At 48.2% G+C, this 20788-nt stretch overlaps 1 protein-coding gene and 3 non-coding genes across 4 annotated transcripts in view; 1 reads left to right on the top strand and 3 right to left on the bottom strand.

Annotated features, from left to right (window-relative positions):
• The window catches only part of LOC120375640 (zinc finger protein 850-like), a gene marked incomplete at its 3' end in the record, with an annotated part of 811498 nt that overhangs the window by 276616 nt on the left and 514094 nt on the right, over positions 1–20788 (bottom strand). The window lies entirely within an intron of this gene.
• Positions 16925–16996, bottom strand: TRNAC-GCA. The gene has a single exon. It is a non-coding gene; the product is annotated as a tRNA-Cys (tRNA).
• Positions 18523–18638, top strand: LOC120375972. The gene has a single exon (XR_005586900.1). It is a non-coding gene; the product is annotated as a U5 spliceosomal RNA (small nuclear RNA).
• LOC120376136 lies at positions 20569–20732 on the bottom strand. The gene has a single exon (XR_005587045.1). It is a non-coding gene; the product is annotated as a U1 spliceosomal RNA (small nuclear RNA).

The raw sequence follows: 20788 nt of genomic DNA, 5'->3' as shown, positions 1-20788 counted from the left end.
ATATCAAATCCAGGAGAAAACACAGTTATACAAAGCAAAACGAAATCACAAACAGAAATGTCATTGGAAATACAAAAATAAAAAAGGAAAATGCAATCCCCATCACTTTATCGTGTCGGGCCATTCCTGTATCGAAAGCACACGCTAAGGGCCCGGTGTGTTTACGAGAAACCTGGAGGAACTCATACCACCGCCTGAACATGAAACTCAACTGCTCCCAGGTGCCGCAGTAAAACCCTTTCCTGCTGTGATGTTGCACTCCATAGGATTTTATGAAAATATGCTAATGAGTGTGAATATAAAGTGACTGGACTATGCTTCATGCAAAAGGTCTCTTGTAAGGTATCATTACAAAGCTTATAATCTACTGCGTGTGTTCATCCTATTTGTATGAACCGATCATTCTTGGATTTGAAACTAGAAATATGAACTATAACTCTGAGATCCTGTTGTAATGATGCGAAGTGGTTTGGACTCTTGATGGCTCCTATTAACCAGGACAATTGACTGGAGATGGCTCTGTCCTGCACCATCCGTGAGTCAGGCCAGGAAGAATGAAGGCTTGGGGGTCTCACAGGACATGTGACCATGTCCCCCGGTACAGGAATCCATCTTAAACCTGGGGCTCTTCCTCAGGAAAGAGACAAAAGATTCCTGCCTTGTACCAAAGCTGTATAAAGGGGTGGAACTGAACAAACATGGCTGCAGTCATGAGACATCCCCTAACTACCACCTGAGCTGGATCAAGGGCTATACCAGGTGAAAAGATTGGGCTCAGACAAGAAATAAGTCTAGTCTTTGCCTCTCAGTCTGTGCAGATGGGACCTTTCCTCCAGTGCTGGAGAATCTGCCCTTCTCATCTACCATTGTCCCAGGCAGCACAGCAGGTGGGAATCTTAAATGTACAGAGGAGACTTAGGAGCAGAAACCCCCCCAGACCTTCCATGCAATTGGCACTTGCCCCTCACTGAGCAGGATTGAAATTCCTGCAGGCAGACTGGTGGGCCACATCCCTTCTGGGCATGAGCAAAGCAGCAGGGTGAAAAGAACCTGGAGATGCAACCCAGGACCTCATACATGCAAAGCATGTGCTCTACCACTGAGCTACATCCCCAGATGGGCCATGTGTTCTATAGGTTACACTCAGAGCCCTCCTGTTTCCAGAGCATCCAGTGGCCTAAGAGCAGCATGGGGGACACATTCCCTGCTTTGAGGCCAAACCTGCTGTCCTGGAGGCTGCTGGTTCTTAGGGGTCACTTTGCAGCAGGGCCAGATTCGATGTGTGGGGCAGAGAGAGTGGGTGCCCTGGACTCAGGGTGCAGAGATACACTCAGGCCCAGTGATGAGCTGCCAAAACCAGTTCCCTATAAAAAGTTCTGATTTAACAACGGGTTCCCTATAAAAAGTTCTGATTTAAGGGATGTTCGTCCACAGTATGTATTTTTGTACCTTTTCTCCATAAGAAATGGTAATGCATTGAATCATTGGAAGTCATACTTAAGAATAAAAAAACATTTTTATAAAAGTTTATTACAATAGAAACAAAGTATTGCTTTATTACATGAATTTAAAATACATTTGAAAAGAAAAAACATATAAAGATGTATGAGTAAGCAAACAATAATAAAGAATTAAATGCCTTTTGTATTTTAAAATATTACATGTGAACTATTTAAGTTATTTAAAAAGTAATATATTTATGTTGAAGTATACAGTGCAACAACAAACAACATTTTAAAGAATATTTAAGTACATTTATTACAAATTAGGTAGTAATTTCCAGATGGCTTCTTGATCTTCTCCATTATCTTTGGTGTTGGATACACGAACTCTGGTATCTAATGCAGATCGATGACTTCTCATCCATGATTTAACATATGGTATTGGGTTCCAGGAACTTAGTGGTTTTCCCAACAAATTGATGGTCATAAAGCTTGAGATATGTTTAATTGTTAAATTTGCCCTTATATCACTACAAATAATATTCATCAACGAAAAAGCTCTTTCTGCTTCTGCAGAACTAATTGCAATTGTGTTCATAATTTGCTTTCCTTTCCTTATTGTTTCCGGATCAGGAAGATTTTTGATTGAATGTTATTGTCTACATAGTCACGAAAATCATTTAAATCAACTACAAATTTTATGTATCAGAGGGATAGCCGTGTTAGTCTGGTTCTGTAAAAGCAGCAAAGAATCCTGTGGCACCTTATAGACTAACAGACGTTTTGCAGCATGAGCTTTCGTGGGTGAATACCCACTTCTTCAGATGCAAGTCTTGCACTCTATTTCTTTGTCTCGTGGCAGTGATCTAAACTTTACATTATCTTCAAACTCTATGCATTTAAAAGCATCACTTTCTATCATTTCATTAATTTTATTTTCGTGTATACCAAAACTATCTTTTAATTGTATGAAAAACAATAGTTTGTTTGATTAGTTTATCTGCCTTTGTTAAACTCAATTGTCTCGCTTGCAGTGCATTTGATAATAATGCAAATTCATCCAAAATGTCAATCATTAATGCCAAGTCTTTTAAAAATTCTTTGTTTTTTAATCTTTTTGCCATGCCAGAAAATTTCTGATTTTTGGAAAAGTAAGTATAAAGAGCTGGATACGCTCTCCAGACCGCTTTGACAGCTCTAAGGCTACAAGAAGCCCATCGTGGACCAAAAACACGGCCTATTTTGATTATTGCAATATACAGTTCTTCAGAAACTTGTTTAAGTTCAAACTGATTTTTATTTGACTGATGAAAAATTGCATAAATCTTGTCCAAAAAAATCTTGAAATGGCTTATTTCATTGATATCATTTATAGCATCATCTAAAGCCAGTTGTAGCCGATGATTCAAACAATGCCAAATTATAACGTTTGGAAAATCTTCAATTAGTCTTGTAGCAACTCCTGATTTATGTCCAAGCATGGTGCTTGCGCCATCAGAACAAAATCCGATTAAATTTTTCTTTAAATATTCTGTGTCAAATCCTGTATCAGCTAATGTATGTTTCAAAGCATTATAAATATTTTCTGCTTTTGTTGATTCTAATTCCACCAAATCGAGAAAAATTGTTGGTGAAGAATCTTGTAGTTCACATTTTAGAAGAATTACAAGCACAGTTTTACTTGAAATTGTAGAAGCTTCATCAATAATAATACAAATCTTTGAATAGTTTTCAATGATTTTACTAAAAATTTGTTTTTTTATTAATTCAGCAATATGTTCTACGATTCTGATGGCCGAAAATCGAGAATGTAGGCAGTTCCCTAAATCAGTTTCATTCTTAATTTGTAGCTCTACTTCATCCTCCATATCTGACATTGGTTGGTTTCTTTTTACTAAGCTGTAAACGATGTTGAAAATTTTGCTGGTTATTGCAATATCTTGTTCAGTAAGTTTATCAATCACTGTAGTGAGAGGTTCTTTTTTAGATTCATTTAAAATATTTATAACTCTCAAATGACAGCTTGATTCGAAATGTCCCTTCATTTTTTTTCTTAATGATGCTTGCTGAACTTTTTTATCAGTTCCAGATGCTTTAATAGTACACTTTTGCCATTCTGAAGAAACGTGTAAAGATTTTCCTCCAAAGACCCCCAAATGTGATGCCTTTGCACAGTGGGAGCAGCCAAGTTTTTTGCCTTCAATTATTAAGCCATTATATTTATTTTAAAAATATTGTGCCTGCTCGGAAGTCCAACAATCGGGTAGTACATTTTCACAATCATGTAAATCCTCTTCCATTGGGGACACCTTTTCAGATGATTCAACTTTTAAGATATTTTCATCACCAAAATTGTCATCGGCGTTTTCAGTAATTAAATCATTATTTTCACTACTCGAACTACTGACTAATGATTTTGTCATTTTACTGGAAAACCAATCACTAATGCTTTTCTGGCGTTTCATTATGAAGGGTAAATAATATTGAATAGAAAACTTTAATCTTCGAATAACAGTCCAGTTAGTATTACACACTGAAATATCACACGCAATTTACTAAAAACAAACAGACCGACTATGACTGGTCGTGTAGAAACAGTTGCACAAGTGCACGAACAAGGCAAGTGAGGCTACAATTAATTAACACCAGAAACAAGACGTTGTCTCTCTCTCAACAAGACGAAACTTTGGGAGTGATGACATTTGACTCACATGTGTATATCAACTTAACGAACAAGGCAAGTGTGACCCTGTTAATAAAATAATAAACTAGACTGGGGTGAGCAAACATTGGCAGGGACGGCTTTAGGCCGATTCCACCGATTCCCCTGAATCGGGCCCTGTGCCCAGTGAGAATCCCTTCCCTGGCTAGAGCCTCCTAGAGATGCCTTTTTAATTTTTACTTACCCAGCGGCGCTCCGGGTATTCGGCGGGTTCTTTGGGGTCTGCTTGGGGCTCTGAGAACTGCAACAGGCAGCTTGTTTGCAGAAAGTGACCTAGACAGAATGTGTGTGCAGATACTTGGACGGCTGCAGCAACTGTCTGCAAACTCCACAGCTAGTTGCTGCCAGCCAGCCCCAGACGGCTGCCGGGCACAGCACTGCCAAGTGCTACCCAGGCACAGGCTGCTCCATTTGGCTTACCCGGGGTAGGATGACCAGACGGCAAATGTGAAAAATCAGGATAGGGGGTGGGGGGTGGGGGTAATAGGAGCCTATATAAGAAAATAAACCCAAAAATCGAGACATCTGGTCACCCTAACCCAGGACCACAGACCCTGCCCCGCAAGTCACCGCTCGCCTTACCAAATGCTACTGCAGGAGAGATCTGAACCCACCCAGAGGCAGAACTGGGGGATGATTCTCCCCTGGAGGATAAAAGGAGCCCCCCCACACACACCCTGTCCTGAGTCCATCCTTCCCTCATCACACAGGCTCCTCCAAGAGCTGCATTGGGAGGTTTATAAATTACAGCTCAGCTTGCCCCCAGGTGGCCCTGGAGCTCCCAGCTCCCCCCTTACCTTGGCAGCCGCTCAAAGCTACAGGACAAAGCTGCGGCTGGTCACTGCGGCTCTGTGAGGGGAGGGGGCGGGGGGGGCATCCTTGTGGGGCGGGGGGCCCCTGCAGGGCCCGGGGCAAATTGCCCCACTTGCCCCCGGCCCCAGGCGACCCTGAAGCACCCAGTCCCCTCTTACCTTTTGGCGGCCGCTCAAATCATCAGCATGAAACTGGAGCTCAGCTGAGCTGGCGGCGGGCTGACCACCATGCGGTTCTGCGGGGGTAGAGGGCAGGGAATCCTGGGAGCTGCTCAGGTGGGAGACAGGGCGGTCCTGCTGGCCACATCTGGCCAGCAGACCAGAGTTGTTCTCCTACCTGCCTGGCTCTTAACATCCGGTTCTCTGTCCAGCATCTAATTTTAGCAAACGGTTCGCGAACCGGTGCGAACCGTCTGCAGCTCACCACTGGCTCCAATCCCTCAGACAGAGATAAACACCTACAAGATCTCTATCAAGCATTCTTAAAACTACAATATCCATCTGCTGAAGTGAAAAAACAGGTTGACAGAGCCAGAAGAGTACCCAGAAGTCACCTACTACAGGACAGGCCCAATAAAGAAAATAACAGAACTTCACTAGCCATCACCTACAGCCCCCAACTACAAGCTCTCCAGTGCATCATCAAAGATCTACAACCTATCCTTAAAGATGATCCCTCACTCTCACAGATCTTGGGAGACAGGCCAGTCCTCGCTTACAGACAGCCCCCAAACCTGAAGCAAATACTCAGCAGCAACCGCACACCATACAACATAAACATTAACCCAGGAACCTATACTTGCAACAAAGCCTGATGCCAGCTCTGTCCACATATCTATTCAAGTGACACCATCATAGAACCTAATCACATCAGCCATGCCATCAGGGGCTCGTTCACCTGCACATCTACCAACGTGATATATGCCATCATGTGCCACCAATGCCCTCTGCCATGTACATTGGCCAAACCGGACAGTCTCTACGCAAAAGAATAAATGGACACAAATCTGGCATCAGGAATCATAACATTCAAAAACCAGTGGGAGAACACTTCAACCTCTCTAACCACTCAGTGACAGACTTGAAGGTGGCAATTTTGCAACAAAAAAACTTCAAAACAGACTCCAAAGAGAGACTGCTGAACTTGAATTAATATGCAAATTAGATACAATTAACTTAGGTTTAAACAGAGCCCAGGAATGGTTGGGTCATTACACTAATTGAATCTATTTCCCTATGCTAAAATAAATTTGTTAGTCTCTAAGGTGCCACAAGTACTCCTGTTCTTTTTGCGGATACAGACTAACACGGCTCCTACTCTGAAACCTGTATGACATGTGTAATCCTGTGAATAATAGATAGGGTGGGGTATACTAACAGTATGGATATTTCTATTACTTAATAAGGGTTTGGAGGGTATTGTAATGGATGTAGGCGTGTACATACTAACTGAGATAAAAGGAGAGTGATGTAACTAATCCAGTGCTTACTCAACTATTGGGTCGAGGGGAACAAGTATTGCAATAAAGAAGCCTGTACTCGTATCCGCCTGCGGGTCAACCTGCTCCTTTATTCTTCTAACAATAATCACTTCAAATCTATCTTTCTGCAGTTAATAAACTCGTTTTGTGCTTTATCTTAACCAGTGTTAAGTATTTTGAATGAAGTGTCTGGGGAAAATCTGAGCTTGGTTAGCACAAGCTTGTTGTGCATATCTTTCCCATATTGAGGGGAAGGCGAATTATATTAATGAGATTACATTATAGAGATCCCTGTGCACTATAAAATGGTATAATTCTGAACTTATACTACAGCAAGTGTGCAAGGTTGGGGAGATGGGAAATTGGCTGTCGTCTTCTATCTGTCCTTGAGTGGCTTAGTTGGGTGTATGGCGCCACCTGCTGTCCTGCTGGGTGATAACAGGGCCTGGAGAGGCTGACAATCTCCAGCAAAGCAGTGTGAGAAAGGCCAGCCCAGCTTGAGGGTTAGAGGGCGCAGCGGTTCCCAGAAGCCCCCAGACCGCACCCTAGGGGTGACAACCCATCATACCCTACATTACACAAGTCTCAGCGGGTTTGTCACATCCTGTCCCCTCCCTTTCTCCACCCTCAATATTTCCTGCCTCCCACCACCTCCAGCAGCTCCCACCCTCCTATGCATTTACTGCTCCTCTCCCTCCAAGCAGAGCCCACCATCAGCTCATGATAATCTCTTACCTGAGCCAGCTCCACTGCAGCCATTTCCTGCCCCCTGGGAGGATGGGATGATCTGGATCAAACGTGGACGTTAGTCTGTAGCCTGTCAGGGCGAGAAGGGTAATGTGAGAGAATTCAGATGGGGTTTTCATCCATTCCACAAGCCGATTCTCCCCAGGATTTTTCCCTGCTAATGGACATTCTAGGTTCTGCCACACTGTGAAGAACAGAGTGACCTTATTCCAGTACAGGCCTAGCCCCCTCCCACCAGGTGTAACCCTCTGAGAAATCGTGAAACCCTCCCAGTAACAGTCTCTTTTACACTTATCAAGTTTGTGGACCCCCTGCATATCACAGGCCTCCTGTATGACACCAGAGCTACTTTTGGGGCAAACACATTCCAGAAAGGCATCTAGTCTTCATTAAATGACATCAGGAGATGGAGAATCCACTACTTTCCTTGGTAGCTTGTTCCTGTGGTGAATCATCCTTGCTGTTGAATATTTGTGTCTTATTTCTAATATGAATTTGTTTCTTTTCACCTTCCAGCCACAAGCTCTTGTTATGCCTTTCTCTCCTCAATTAAAAAGCCCTTTAATTTACCTATCTTTTGTCTCCATTAAGGCCCTTCAACACTTCAATGAAGTCACCTTTCAATCTTCTTTTGATAAGCTAAACAGGTTGAGCTCGTTCAATAGCTCACTAGACGGCATTTTTCTCCAGCCCTGAGAACACTTTGTGGCTCTTTGGTCATCAGACTCCTGAACTGCAGCTGGATGTGGTTCTTCTTCTTCTGCACAACATAGCTCCTGGAGAAGAGGGATCTGCAAATGTACATTCGTATGATACCTTTGTTTAACTGATGAAAACATAAACTAGACACTTAGAGGATTGGAACTGATTTCAGCTGATGGACAGCTTTGCTAGGTTTTTGTGCATTTGGACAGCGAAATGTTGAGTGTTTACATTGTTATCAAGCACTCCTGTATAGAGGAGCCCCTGAACAGAATGGAGAATGGAAATGAAAATGTTTAACTTTTTTTAAAAAAAGAAAGAAGATTATAAGACAACACGGGGGTTTGAACCGAGGACTATTTGAACTGCAGTTAAGCACTCTAACACTGAGCAATATCCCCAATGACAACAGAACTATGGAACCATGATGTCCAGCACTTTGAAGGATAGACCCTGTTTCCTCGAGATCCTTTGCCATTCCCAGACCACAGGTGGTTTTCAAAATGGGGTTTGATTAAACTTCTTAAATGTGGCAAACACCGCAGCTTGCACACCCACCGATATAGTTTCTCCCACTGACATAGCTGCCACCTCTTGGGAAGTGGATTAACTGCACCCACAGGAAAACTCTCCCATCAGCCTAGAGCAGTGGTTCTCAAACTGTGGGGCAAGACCCCAAAGTGGGTCATAACCCTGTTTTAATGGGGTCGCCAGGGCTGGCATTAGACTTGTTGGTGCCTGGGGCTGAAACCAAAAGTCTGAGCCCCACCACCCAGGGCTGAATCCCTCAAGCTCTGGTTTTGCCCTCCCCCAACTGGGGCAGGGCTCAGGCTTTGTCTCCTCTGCCTGTGCTCAGTGTAGAGGGGCTTGGTGCGTCTTTCTAGGGTCAGGTAGTAAGTTTTTTGGGGGGTTTTTTGGCAAAAAGGGGTTGTAGTGAAAGGAAGTTTGAGGAACCCTGGCATAGAGCCTCTGAGTATGTCTAGACTTGGCTCCCTGTGGCAGATCAGACACTGGAAGTACAGCCATGGAGACACCACACCCCAGCCTGGCCTAGCAGGCAAGAATCAAACCTCCACAGACAAGTGGCTGTTGTTTTCTAACCCATCTCCCTAAGCCCTCAGCCACCACCACTTAACAAAGGGGCTTTTCTACACTATGGTTCTGGTCTCACTGAAGGGTCATTTCCAATTGTTTGCTCAGACCAGCATTAGGGAAAATGGTGCCCTGGGCAAAGCTTGTACTTTGGCACTTCCCCACTGCCCCTGGACGATCCCCCCTCCCCCTTTACCGCTAGCTCCTGCACTCCCAACCCTTGCACCTCCTTCACCCCTAACTCCTGCCCCCTCCTGTGCCCCCTTTGCCCTTAATTCCCTGGGCCACCAGCCATTGCCCCGCTCCTGCAGCCCCTTCACATGGCTCCAGTGCTGGGGGCCCCGCACTTGTTCTCCCTTTCCCTGGGCTTTGGCATCACTAGCCCCTGCTTAGCGAGTAGGGTTCAGTGGTCCCCAAAATGTGGGGCATGACTCCTAGGGGGACACAGAGGAACATTCATGGAGTCAATGAAATCAATTGAGCTTCTTCAGTTTCTCACTGCAGATAGTTCCCTTGTTTTTAAAGGCAAAAATCCTGATCTTTCCAACGGGAGCTGCTACTTCAATGTTCAGTTTGGGGAGGGATCTGGCTACACTCAGAGATCTGCCCGCGGGTTACAATCTGTGATCCGAAGGGTCAAACGCAAACAGCGTTTAGATGGGACAGTTACTGCCGCCCCCGTGTGGCCAAAGATCAGAACTGACCAGCAGAGTTTACAGCTGGAGCCTGGGACGCTCCTGAACGAACTGGGCACGAAGCCTCTCGCGTGGGACCCTCGCTGTGCAGCAGGAGGCGGAGGGAAGCTGATTGTCAGGGCTCAGGGCAGCACCCTGCCATGCTGAGCCGGTGTCTGTGCTAAGCTCAGCATCAATCAGGAGATTCGGGGCAGTTCGGGGTCCCCGGGCTCCCACAGGAGGGTGAAGCAGGTCACCCCTGGGGCAGGTTAAAGCTGCAGGGTCACAGTGGGGTCGCTGCCCCTGTGAACAGCTGCTGTAGCACCGCCTGGGCAGGACAGGGAGAGCCAGTTATACCCTCCCCCCCAGCCTGTATCGGGGGATGGGAGCACTCACACCCTGGGGACCCACCCACCAGAGATCTACGGGGGGGGGGAGTGGCACCCACACACCCAGGATCTTGTAGGGGGGGACAAGGGCATCCACACTCCGGGATCCTCTGCAGAGGACGGACACCCACACACCCAGGATTCTGTATGGGGGGCAGAGGTACCCGGACACCTGGACGGGGGAAGGGGGCACCGAAACATCCGGGATCTTACCTGGCAGGACAGCGGCGCCTGCAGCTCGACATGAGACGGGGGCGGGGGAAGCAGGAGCATTTCCCAGTTCCAGGCTGTCCCCGTCTGGCCCAGGCACAGAGCTCACAAGCAGAGTTTAAAGCTCCAGCTGCCAAGCTGCAAAGCAAGCTGGTCTCTGTGGCTGGTGCCTGTGATCCCAGCTCCTGGGGAGGCTGAGGTTGGTGGATCGCTTGAGCTCAGGAGTTCTGGGCTGCAGGGAGCTGTGCCGATCAGGTGTCTGCACTAAGTTCAGCATTAATATGGTAATCCCAGGGAAGCTTGGGGTTGCCTAAGGAGGGGTAAACTGGCCCAGGTCAGAAATGGAGCAGGTCAAAACTCCCGTGCTGATCAGTAGTGGGATCACACCTATGAATAGCCCCTGCAGCGTATCCTCAGTGAGACATGGTCTCTTTTTATACAGACACCCCCCACAGAGCCTGGAGGGGGGGATGGGAGCACCCACACACTGGGGATTCTGACGTGGGGGGAGGGATGCTCCCTGCCACACGGATCTTGAAAAGAGGAACAGCGACACCCACACACCACAGAGCCTGGAGGGGGGCAGGGGAACCACACACAGGAGCTAGTTCATGGGGTGGGGGACACACCCATATGCTCCGTTGCACCATTGTTAATGAGAAGAACGGGGGCATCCGCACAACACGGATCCTTAACGGTCAGGGGGACACCCACACACTCCACTATTAACCAGGAGGGACAGGGGAACCAGACACCCCCGGTAGTGTGGAGAACACCCACAGCCACCGGATCCCTCATGGGGGGTAAGACAGAGGGGATTGTAATGGTGCCCAGCACACACATGCACCAGGGATTGTTAAGGGTTGAAGGGACAGGGACACCCACACACACTGAGATCACGTCCTTGGAGGAACGCAAACCCTCCACAGAAGGACCTGGTCTGTTCCATGATGGCAGCCCAGCCTGGGTGAGTCAAAGTCTCTTTTTATACAGGCACGTCCCAGAGATCCTGACTAGGGGGAGAGAGACACCCACCCACCAGAGATCCTTAATGGTCTAGGGTGCACCCACACACCAGGGATTCTTATGGGCGGGAAGAATGGAGACAGCCAGACACACTGAGATCACTTCCTCCCAGGAGCCTGGGCCAGACAGGGAGACACAGTCCCCCTTCACATATCTGCCAGACAACCTTCCTCCCACCCCCTCCACAGAATGTTCTTATCTGGAGGTGAAGCCAGGGAAATCCCATGGAGGATTCTTATCTGGGGAACTGGGGGGACCCACTTACCACCAGAGATTCTTAAGGGCAGGAGGAACAGGGACTCCCACCTCTGTAGCATGGGGGTGGGTCGCCTGCTGGGATCATCTGGGAATATTTCACCTCGTCAGTTCCCTGCCATTGCCTTGGGGGCCCCTTGTTCGCTGCCTCTGGCACCCAGTTTAGCCTCCTTCCTGAGGGCTGAAACGCTTTGATCTGTCTAAGGTCTGTGGGATCAATATGTGTCATGGTGTAATTCTGTGTTATTCGGGGCTCAGACTAGCTGAGCTAATGGCCCCTTCTGCCCTTAAACGCCATGAAAACATTTCCCTGGTTTCTCCTTGCGCCTGACAGACACCACAGTGAGGGGCCCAATAGAAGATCCTGGACACAGCGCTCTGGCTCTTACTTTACTTGGGGACGTCGGCGCTTTCCTAGCAAAGCTGCTGCTAAAGCGCTGGATTTGGGGAACGGTTCGGCTCCGATTCAGAGATCTGCCTGCGGGGTGTGAACCTGCCACGAGGAGCGGGAAACGCAACCAGCAACGGGAGGCGTTGGCTGAGCTCCAGGCTGCCCCCGTGTGGCCAAAGCTTAGAACTGAGCAGCGGAGTTTAAAGCTGGCGCTGGGAGGGACCTGAACATGTGGGGTACGAAGGCTCCTGCGTGTAACGCTTGTTGGGTGGGCAGCTGAGCGTAGCTGATTGCCGTAGTTGAGGGCTGCACCCTGGGGTGCTGAGCAGGTGCCTGTGCTCAGGTTGGCCTCGCTATGCTGGTTTCTGGGAAGTTTGGGGTCTCCAGTTCCCCCTAGGGAGAGGGGAGCCAGCCCAGGAAAAGAGGCTTTCAAAACTCTGGTACGAATTGCCAGTGGGACTGCCCCTGTGAAGAGCCGCTGCAGCCCCGCCAGGGAGAGCCGGTCTCTCTTTATGCAGCCCCCCCCCATTCCTCAGGATGAGGGTTGTGCTCAAAGATCTGTGCCCCGTGTTTTCACCTTTGTGTGAAGTGCGCAGTGCAAATAACCCTCAGCGCATCAGCTCAGCTCCAGGCTCCACTTCCACCCGCTCAGAGCGCAGAGCTCCCAGGCTGAGCCTGAAGTTGGAAGTGGGAGACCCAGTAACCAGCTGGGCCCTGTGGTTGGTGCCTGTGATCCCAGCTTCTGGGGAGGCTGAGGCTGGTGGATCGCTTGAGCTCAGGAGATCTGGGCTGCAGGGGGCTGTGCCAATCGGGTGTCCGCACTAAGTTCGGCATCAATATGGTGATCCCGGGAAAGCTTGGGGTCTCCAGGTTGCCTAAGGAGGGGTGAACCGGCCCAGGTCAGAAACGGAGCAGGTCAAAACTCCTGTGCTGATCAGTAGTGGGATTGCACCTGTGAATAGCCCCTGCAGCATAGCCTGGGCAAGGCAGTGAGACACGGTCTCTTTTTATACAGACACCCCCGCAGAGCCTGGGGGGGGGGGATGGGAGCACCCACACGCTGGGGATTCTGACTTGGGGGGAGGGACGCACCCAAGCAACATGAATCTTAAAAAGGAGAACAGCGACACCCACAGATCCTGGATGGGGGTAGGCAGGGGAAACCACACACGGGAGCTAGTTCATGGGGTAGGGGACAGAGACACACCCCAGAGGTCCTGGATGGGAGCACCCACATGAGGGGGATCTTGACTTGGGAGGAGGGACGCACCATGTACCAGAGGTTCTGAAGGGGGAACAGGAACACCTACACACCAGGTGTCTTGCAGCAAGAGCTGCGGTCTTGATTTACACAGGGCAGTGATGGGGAATTAACCACATCCCTTGCGGAGCTTGTTCCACTAGATGATTAGCCTCATTGAAGTACCCAAACCTTTTAACAATAAGAAGTGAAATGAAATGGCCACATGATGGCAACAGAACCTAAGAAATTTGTTAGTCTCTAAGGTGTCACACGTACTCCTGTTCTTTTTGAGGATACAGACTAACACGTCTGCTCCTCTGAAACCGAAGAGATGAGAAGCCATGTTCTTGTTCAATGTGCACTGAAGCTGAAAAAGGAGATGTTTCCTCTTTGATTCCTAAGCCCCCAACTCTAATCCACTAAACACCCCTTTCCTCCCACAGCCAGGACTAAAACCCAGGAGTCATAACTAGTGGCCCCCCTTAACCTTCTCTCTGTGAGAAGGAAGAAGAAGCTCTGAGACCCCTGTGCTGTCCCCTTGCCACCCTGCCTGGGCTGCACTTGAAACCCAATGGGGTTTCCTTGGGCAGTTCTGAATCTTGCTCCCAGGAAGGGTGTAATTTTAGGAGCAGGTTCCAAATAGTGCAATTAACCAGCCAGAAGGGGCAGCAGGTATCGGTGTAGGAGCCATTGAAATAATCACAGCAAAGTAGTTCAGGGAAACTCTGATTAATGAAGTGTGAGTGAAAGGTGAGAATCTGATGGTGTCAGTGTCACACTAGAGGGCGCTGTGATGGTTTTAAATTTGTCATCCAAACCCAGCCACTACCTAGCACATGGTTTAACCTCTTCCTCTCTTACCGTTGCTCCTTATCAGGGAAGGGGAGAGAGCAAACGAGCAATAGAAACAGAGACCTAGTGACCGACCCAACCTTTCTTTGCTCTGCAGTAACTCATCTTGCATCTGCGGCTGTTGAAGCTACAAGGCAGAGGACTAAGTACAACATTTAAACTTACGTTTGACCTCAGAGAATAAAACAAATGTGTCTGTAGAAAGAGGGGAGTCGAGTTCAATCCCTTGTCACCATCGATGTGCAAACCAGGAACCTGTTGGTGTCACTAGGCCTAAGTAAACCAAAGTTGTGAATTTGGGCCTGAGTGAACCCAAGTTCTTCCATGCTGTGAACTTTAACCAGCCTAAAGGCTTGGCTACACTTACAAATTTGCAGCGCTGCAGCAGGGTGTGAAAACACACCCTCTCCAGCGCTGCAAATTGCGGTGCTACAAAGTGCCAGTGTGGTCAAAGCCCCAGCGCTGGGAGCGCGGCTCCCAGCTCTGTACGTTATTCCCCACAGGGAGGTTGAGTACGGACAGCGCTGGGAGAGCTCTCTCCCAGCGCTGGCGCTTTGACTACACTTAGCGCTTCAAAGCGCTGCCGCGGCAGCGCTACCACGGCAGCGCTTTGAAGTGTAAGTGTAGCCAAAGCCTAAGATGCTAACAAAACAGCAAGCAAAATGTGTAACTGTCAGCTGTCTCAGCTTGCAGCTGCAGGACAGTTTGAAACAGCAAAAAGCGGCGGGGAGGAGGGGGAAGGGGGGAGGAAAATCTGCATGTGTCTGTGCTGTGAAGGCCATAGATAAATATGCAAATGGGAACTTTTCTAACACGCTGAGATGTAATGTTTAAAGTAACTGCTGTTGGGAAGGGAGGGGGAAAACCAAACAAAAGGCTTACACAAACAAGGGGGGTATAAATGCTGGGACCCCGCCTGCGCGTGGGTGTGCAGGATTTGAGATGCTTTTTCTCCCTGGCACCTTTTTTTGAGCTCAAATAAACGTGGTTTGCTTCTCCACCCTGGTGTGTTAATTAGTGCGACGCACACCGGGCAACGAACCCTGCTGTTGCTCCGCCTCGGGCCCTTTGAGCCGGCAACAAACCTGTTGCTTTGCATTCCTGATGTGTCACCATCATGTGGCTATTCTGTCTCAGCCCCTTTAATTAAAAAATTGTGTTTTTTTCATAGAAACTATATTTTCCTTGTAGAGACACAGGGGCAGATTAATCTACAAAGGGAAGGTGATTCCAAGGCAGTTCTGGAGGAGAAGGGAACGTTTTCAGCATCACTAAATTATTTTGTTGTGCCTCACAGAGAGAGAGAAAATAAACCTATTAATTTGAGCTACCAACACAGTTCACAGCATGAAATACACAATTTTGTGTTCAATGAGTTGTGTTCAGTTACATAATATGAAAAATATGTATTGGGCAATGCATGAAAACCTCAATGAATTGAACAACCCACCTGATCTAGTCAATGTACTACAGAATATTTAAAGAAGTTAAGAAAGATGTGCTTATAAATTAATGTGTTGTGCCATTTACACACACACAAGACACAGAAGAAACTGAATTATTTGAGCTACTAAAATTTCCATTTTCTCACAGCATTTTAGGTCTCAAGGTTGTTTTAATTTGCTTATTTTTTTGGAACTAGAAATGGGGAAAGAGTACACTGAAGTCAGTGGAATTACCGCAGTGAGGGATTAGTCACATTTTTTGCCACTAACAAAACCTTTGTTAACACAGAGTTAACTTTGACAGTGAATATCTCTTACCTTCCAGAACATCGAGATCAGTAAAACTCAAACTCTGGAAAAACAGGGAATACAGAGTGAGAATACATGCCTAGATAACCTTAACTCTGCCCTCTGGAAGAGAATCCCTGATAGCATATGAGAACAAGGAAAGGTTTGGGGACAAATTACAGCTACTTCCCAAGAGTTTGTTTCTTCTGAAATTAATTGACCCTGGCCCCATCCATTGATCCTGGCCTGGTGTCTGGCTGTGAAATTTACTGTTTTTATCCCAGCATATTTGTAAAGCAGTCTCTTCTTTAAAAGCTCCTTTATTCTAGGTTATACAAGCAGGTCACTTCCCCAGGTATTTCAAGGAGATGGAATTTTCCTGACCCACAGGGAACTTAAACTAACATGCTCAAGATCACACATTCCTTAGGAGAAAATGAAGGGGAAAAAAAACCAAAACCCACCAAACTGTTGCTGTATCTACCCAAATGATCAATGAGACCAGAAAGTGAGACTGTGCAATTAACTGTCTGGGACGACACTGACTCTGCAGTTACTTGGATGCAGACACACCCAGCTCTACCGTTGGTAAATGTACAGAGACTCTGCTGCTGCTCATGAACTAGCAGCACATGACCTCTGAACAGCTGTCATTCAAATGTATCTGAAAGTCACAAGGTACAACGATCTGTGTTAAAGGAAGGCTGCCATTTATTAGAGCCCGAATTGATGCCGTGTGCACAAAGAGAGGATTGAATGTGTAACAGGGAGTTTGGTAAATCCTGGTTATTTTAGTTTTGTAACAGGCTCCTGTCCACCCCCAGTAGAGTTTTCAGTCCCAATGGCAACTTACTTACCAAATGTAATACAGACTAGTCCATTCCTCCCACGTGGATGTGGTTCTTGTTCTTCTGCACATTGTAGCCCATGGAGGCCAAGGACCTGCAAATGTGTCTTCATGTGAATTTGTTCAATTGATGAAAACAAACCTAGACACTTAGAGGATTGGAAGTGATTTCAGCTGGGGGACATGTTTGCTAGGTTTTAAGGCATTTGCACAGGAAAACATTGAGTGTGTCCATTCATTTCAGGGATCCCCATTTAGTCGAGCTCCTGGAAATGGAATTACTTTTACTGAAGGAACAGGTTTGTGAGAGGGTACTTGGATTTGAACCAAAGACCACTTGATCTGCAGTCAAACACTCTACCACTGAGCTATACCCCCATGATATTTGCATAGGCAAGTCAGTGACCTTAAGGATTTTGAAGGACGGGCTCTGCCTCTGAGAGCTCCTTTTCTATTCCCAGACCACAGGGGTTTAAAAAATGGGGTTTGATTAAACTTTATATACACATGTAGACACCACAGCTTGCACACCCACCAACATAGCTTCCCCCCACTGTCATAGCTACCACCTCTCGGGGAGATGGGTTAACTGCACGGACAGGACAGCTCTCTCCCCTCCGCTTAGAGCAGCTTCATTATTTATGAACAGGTGGGAAAGAACCTCCTGAATGGACAGCAACCAATGTATCAAATATTGCTGTGTCTGCATTCAATATGGGTAACTGGTCATATTGGGCTGGATTAGTAGGAGCGTTGCCAGCAGATGGAGGGAAGTGATTATTCCCCTCTAGTCAGCACTGGTGAGGCCACATCTGGAGCACTGCGTCCAGTTTTCACCCCCCGCCCCCACTACAGAAACAAATTGGAGAGAGTCTGGGGGAGGGCAACAAAAGTGATTAGGGGGCTGGAAGACATGATTTATGAGGAGAGGCTGAGGGAACTGGGATTGTTTAGTCTGCAGAAGAGAAGAATGAGGCGGGAGTTGATCGCTGCTTTCAACTACCTGAAAGGGGGTTCCAAAGAGGATGGATCTAGACTGTTCTCAGGGGCACCAGATGACAGAACGAGGAGCAATGGTCCCAAGTTGCGGTGGGGAAGGTTTAGGTTGGATCTTAGGAAAACCCTTTTTCACTAGGAGGGTGGTGAAGCACTGGAATGGGTTCCCTAGGGAGGTGGTGGAATCTCCTTCCTGAGAGGTTTTTAAGGTCAGCCTTGACAAAGCCCTGGCTGGGTTGATTTAGTTGGGGATTGGGTTGGACTAGATGACCTCCTGAGGTCCCTTCTAACCCTGATATTCCATGATTTGAAGCTGTTCCCGTGTATCAAGGTGAGCTGCAGCTCAGCGAACCCCAAGGATCTGAGCGAGGCGAGCTACTTTGCAGCAGAGGCAGACCAAGCAGCAGGTACAACGCGGGGTCGCACCCCGGCCGGCAGATAGAATCTCATGTGCGAGATCCCGGCTCCTGTTACTTTGCAAAGTGTGTGCGTTTGCTCCGGGTTTTAGCTGTGGGCCAAGTGCCCTCTGGCTTCTCGTCCGGGCTCCGTCCTCCATGCGCCTGGGCATCAGCGGGACTGTCTCAGGAGAGCAGCTGCCCCATCCCAATCTCCGCCCAGCCGGGGAAGGAGCAGAGGCAGCCCGGAGAAAAGACTCCTTTGAGCGCCGGAGACGGCCGGAGCATCTTATTTGCATAGCCACAGTGCATTGCGTGCAGCGAAGCGAGTCCCTGGTCGAGGGGCTGGTTTTGCTCCCTGTGTCCCCGGTTTCGATGATCCAACTCGGGCTGCCAATCGGTTCAATTCCATTTCCTCTGAAAGCTAGCGGTGTAGCGGGCTGGGAGAGTCGTCACCCTGACTTTTGGGAGCGTAGGCGGTTGCCCCGGCAGCGCCTCTGCCACGTGTTCTACATACTCTGCTTTCTCTTCAGTTCGTATAAATCTTTCGCCTTTTACTAAAGATTTCCGTGGAGAGGAATGTTGATGAGTTTGTACCCAATTTTTTAAGGCTTTGCTTTGGCAAGGCTGTTGCCTGCTGTGAGAAAAACAGAAGAGTGCTCCCTGAGCTGGTGTCACTGGTTGAAGCTTTTCTATAGTATGAAAAAAGTATAATAGAAAGCACCTGGCATTGGCTGCTGTTAGCAGACAGGATACTGGGCTAGGTCTTTAACTTGGACGGGTAGCTGGGAAGACAGTCAATCAGACAGAACCCGTTCAACAAACTTTTTCATTTCCTTGTTATTGCCTGACTCCTTTAATTCTTTTCCTTTTCCTTATTTCCCAGCAGACCGACTAGCCACCAGATTTGGGTGCTAGCAGAGGGACCTGACGAGCTCCTTCTTTTCGGCAGCGTTGAACATGCCAGGGCACAGTCAGATTCTGGATGCTCATCTGAATGTAACGCCTAGCTCTCACCTTTATTTCTGTTTCTTAGCTCTTTTGGGCCATCCATCTTTGGTCTGACCCGTAGGATCCCTGCATTAGGAGAGATGGCTAATTAATGAGCCCATAAACCTTGGAAATCAAATGAAACCTGAAGTCCGTAGAAGACCTCGAAAGGCCCTTGGGGGGTGGAGTGCGAGCTGAGGAAGAGTTCCCTGCACAGCTTACCTCTCCATTCTCGTTTTCCTGTCCTGAGCGCAAAGCCAGGAAGCAGCTCCAGGTAGGAGGGGATACCATATGTGTGCAGAGGTTAGACAGGAAACAGCAAGGAACTGGACTCGTATGGAGTGAAACTGTAAGCATGTTCTGTATGCCTGATGGCTGCAGGTTTGAGAGAGTTATGTGGGAAGTGGAGGCTTTCGGTGGGCTTTCAGAGGAAATGTAATGGAAAGGCAGCCGAAAGTGGAATCCCAGGTTTTAAACAATCCTCCACTAACACACCAAACAGCTCAGGTCTAGTTACTCATTGAAAATTAGAATAAAGTTACAGCAAGATTTCATCATAAATGAAGTCAAACCCTAAAGATTTCAGAACACAACTGCTATAAAGAGCCATGAGGGAAGCAATACAAAGTCAACCTTGCCTCAGAGAAAGGCAGTTAAACAATTTCTCTTTTTTAAAGCAGCATAATCTCCCCAACCGAAGGGCACTGTTCCCGGAGAAGGGTCCTGGAGAGGGTTTTCCTCGTTGGTGCCAGCCATCCACCTCCCCGAAAGGCGGGAGCTAGGTCGACGGAAGAATTCTTCCGACCAAGGCGCGGACTGATGTAGCCGCGCCTATTTACGTTCCCTGTGCAGCCCAGGCCCGAGGGTCGGTGCGTGCTGAACAGTTAAGTCAAAACAGCTCCGTCCGTCAGAGGTGTGCAAAAGGGAAAACCCGCTGCTGGGCGACACGGCCACGCCGCCCTAACCCGCAGCGTAGCTAAAGGGCATTCGGGGAGGCGGTGGGTGGGCCTCAAGCGACGGAAAGCCCTCCTCCAGCATGGGGTTGTGACAGCCTAGTCTCCGTAGCACAGACAGGGTGGCCACCAAGAGACAGGAACAGACAGCGAAAGCCAAAGCGGCCCCAGGGCAGGGGGCGAGGCTGCCTGTTGGACGAGGAGACCGGTGGGACAGGCGTTTTGGACAGGCCGTCCTCCCGTCAAAGGAGGAAGAGCCCGAGAAGAAGGGCCAGGCAAGAAGCTACAAGCAGGGAAAGAAGCAGAGCAGGCAGGTAGGCAGCTCCCCTTAGAACCAAGGAAGGCACCGGTCCAAGCCCCCCAAAAGCAGACTAGAGAGCAGATCAGCTGCAAAAGACTAGGGAAAACCAAGAACACAGAGAGACCCAAGTAAAGTTTCAGAGCTGAGTTTTGCTTACAAGGAGGAACGTGTGACAAAGATACCTAGAAGTACAGGGCCTGTAGAAAAGAGCACTCCCAAAGGCCCAGAATAACAGCTGTTTTCCTGAAAATCTGCTTTGCAGTGCACTAAGCCTAAACAGCTCACTATCGGTTGTCTGTCGTTCAAACCAATCAGCAGGGGAGAGCGCGAACGCAGTCCCCCACTATCACAAATTATGCAGTCGAGTTTCCCGCATTTGGGGAAATCGCAGGGGTCAGCACACCCGCAGTGCAATGGATGAGCCTCACCCTGGGAAAACCACCTTCATGATCATGGTATCTCCCCTGCCAGGTAAGTATGAGTTCCTGCTGCCCGGCCGCCGCCCTCGCCGCCCGCACTTATAACACACGGGCGG

This window comes from Mauremys reevesii, linkage group 12 (assembly GCF_016161935.1).
Source record: "Mauremys reevesii isolate NIE-2019 linkage group 12, ASM1616193v1, whole genome shotgun sequence".
Classification (NCBI taxonomy): domain Eukaryota; kingdom Metazoa; phylum Chordata; order Testudines; family Geoemydidae; genus Mauremys; species Mauremys reevesii.
This window is presented reverse-complemented; position numbering and strand designations above follow the sequence as displayed.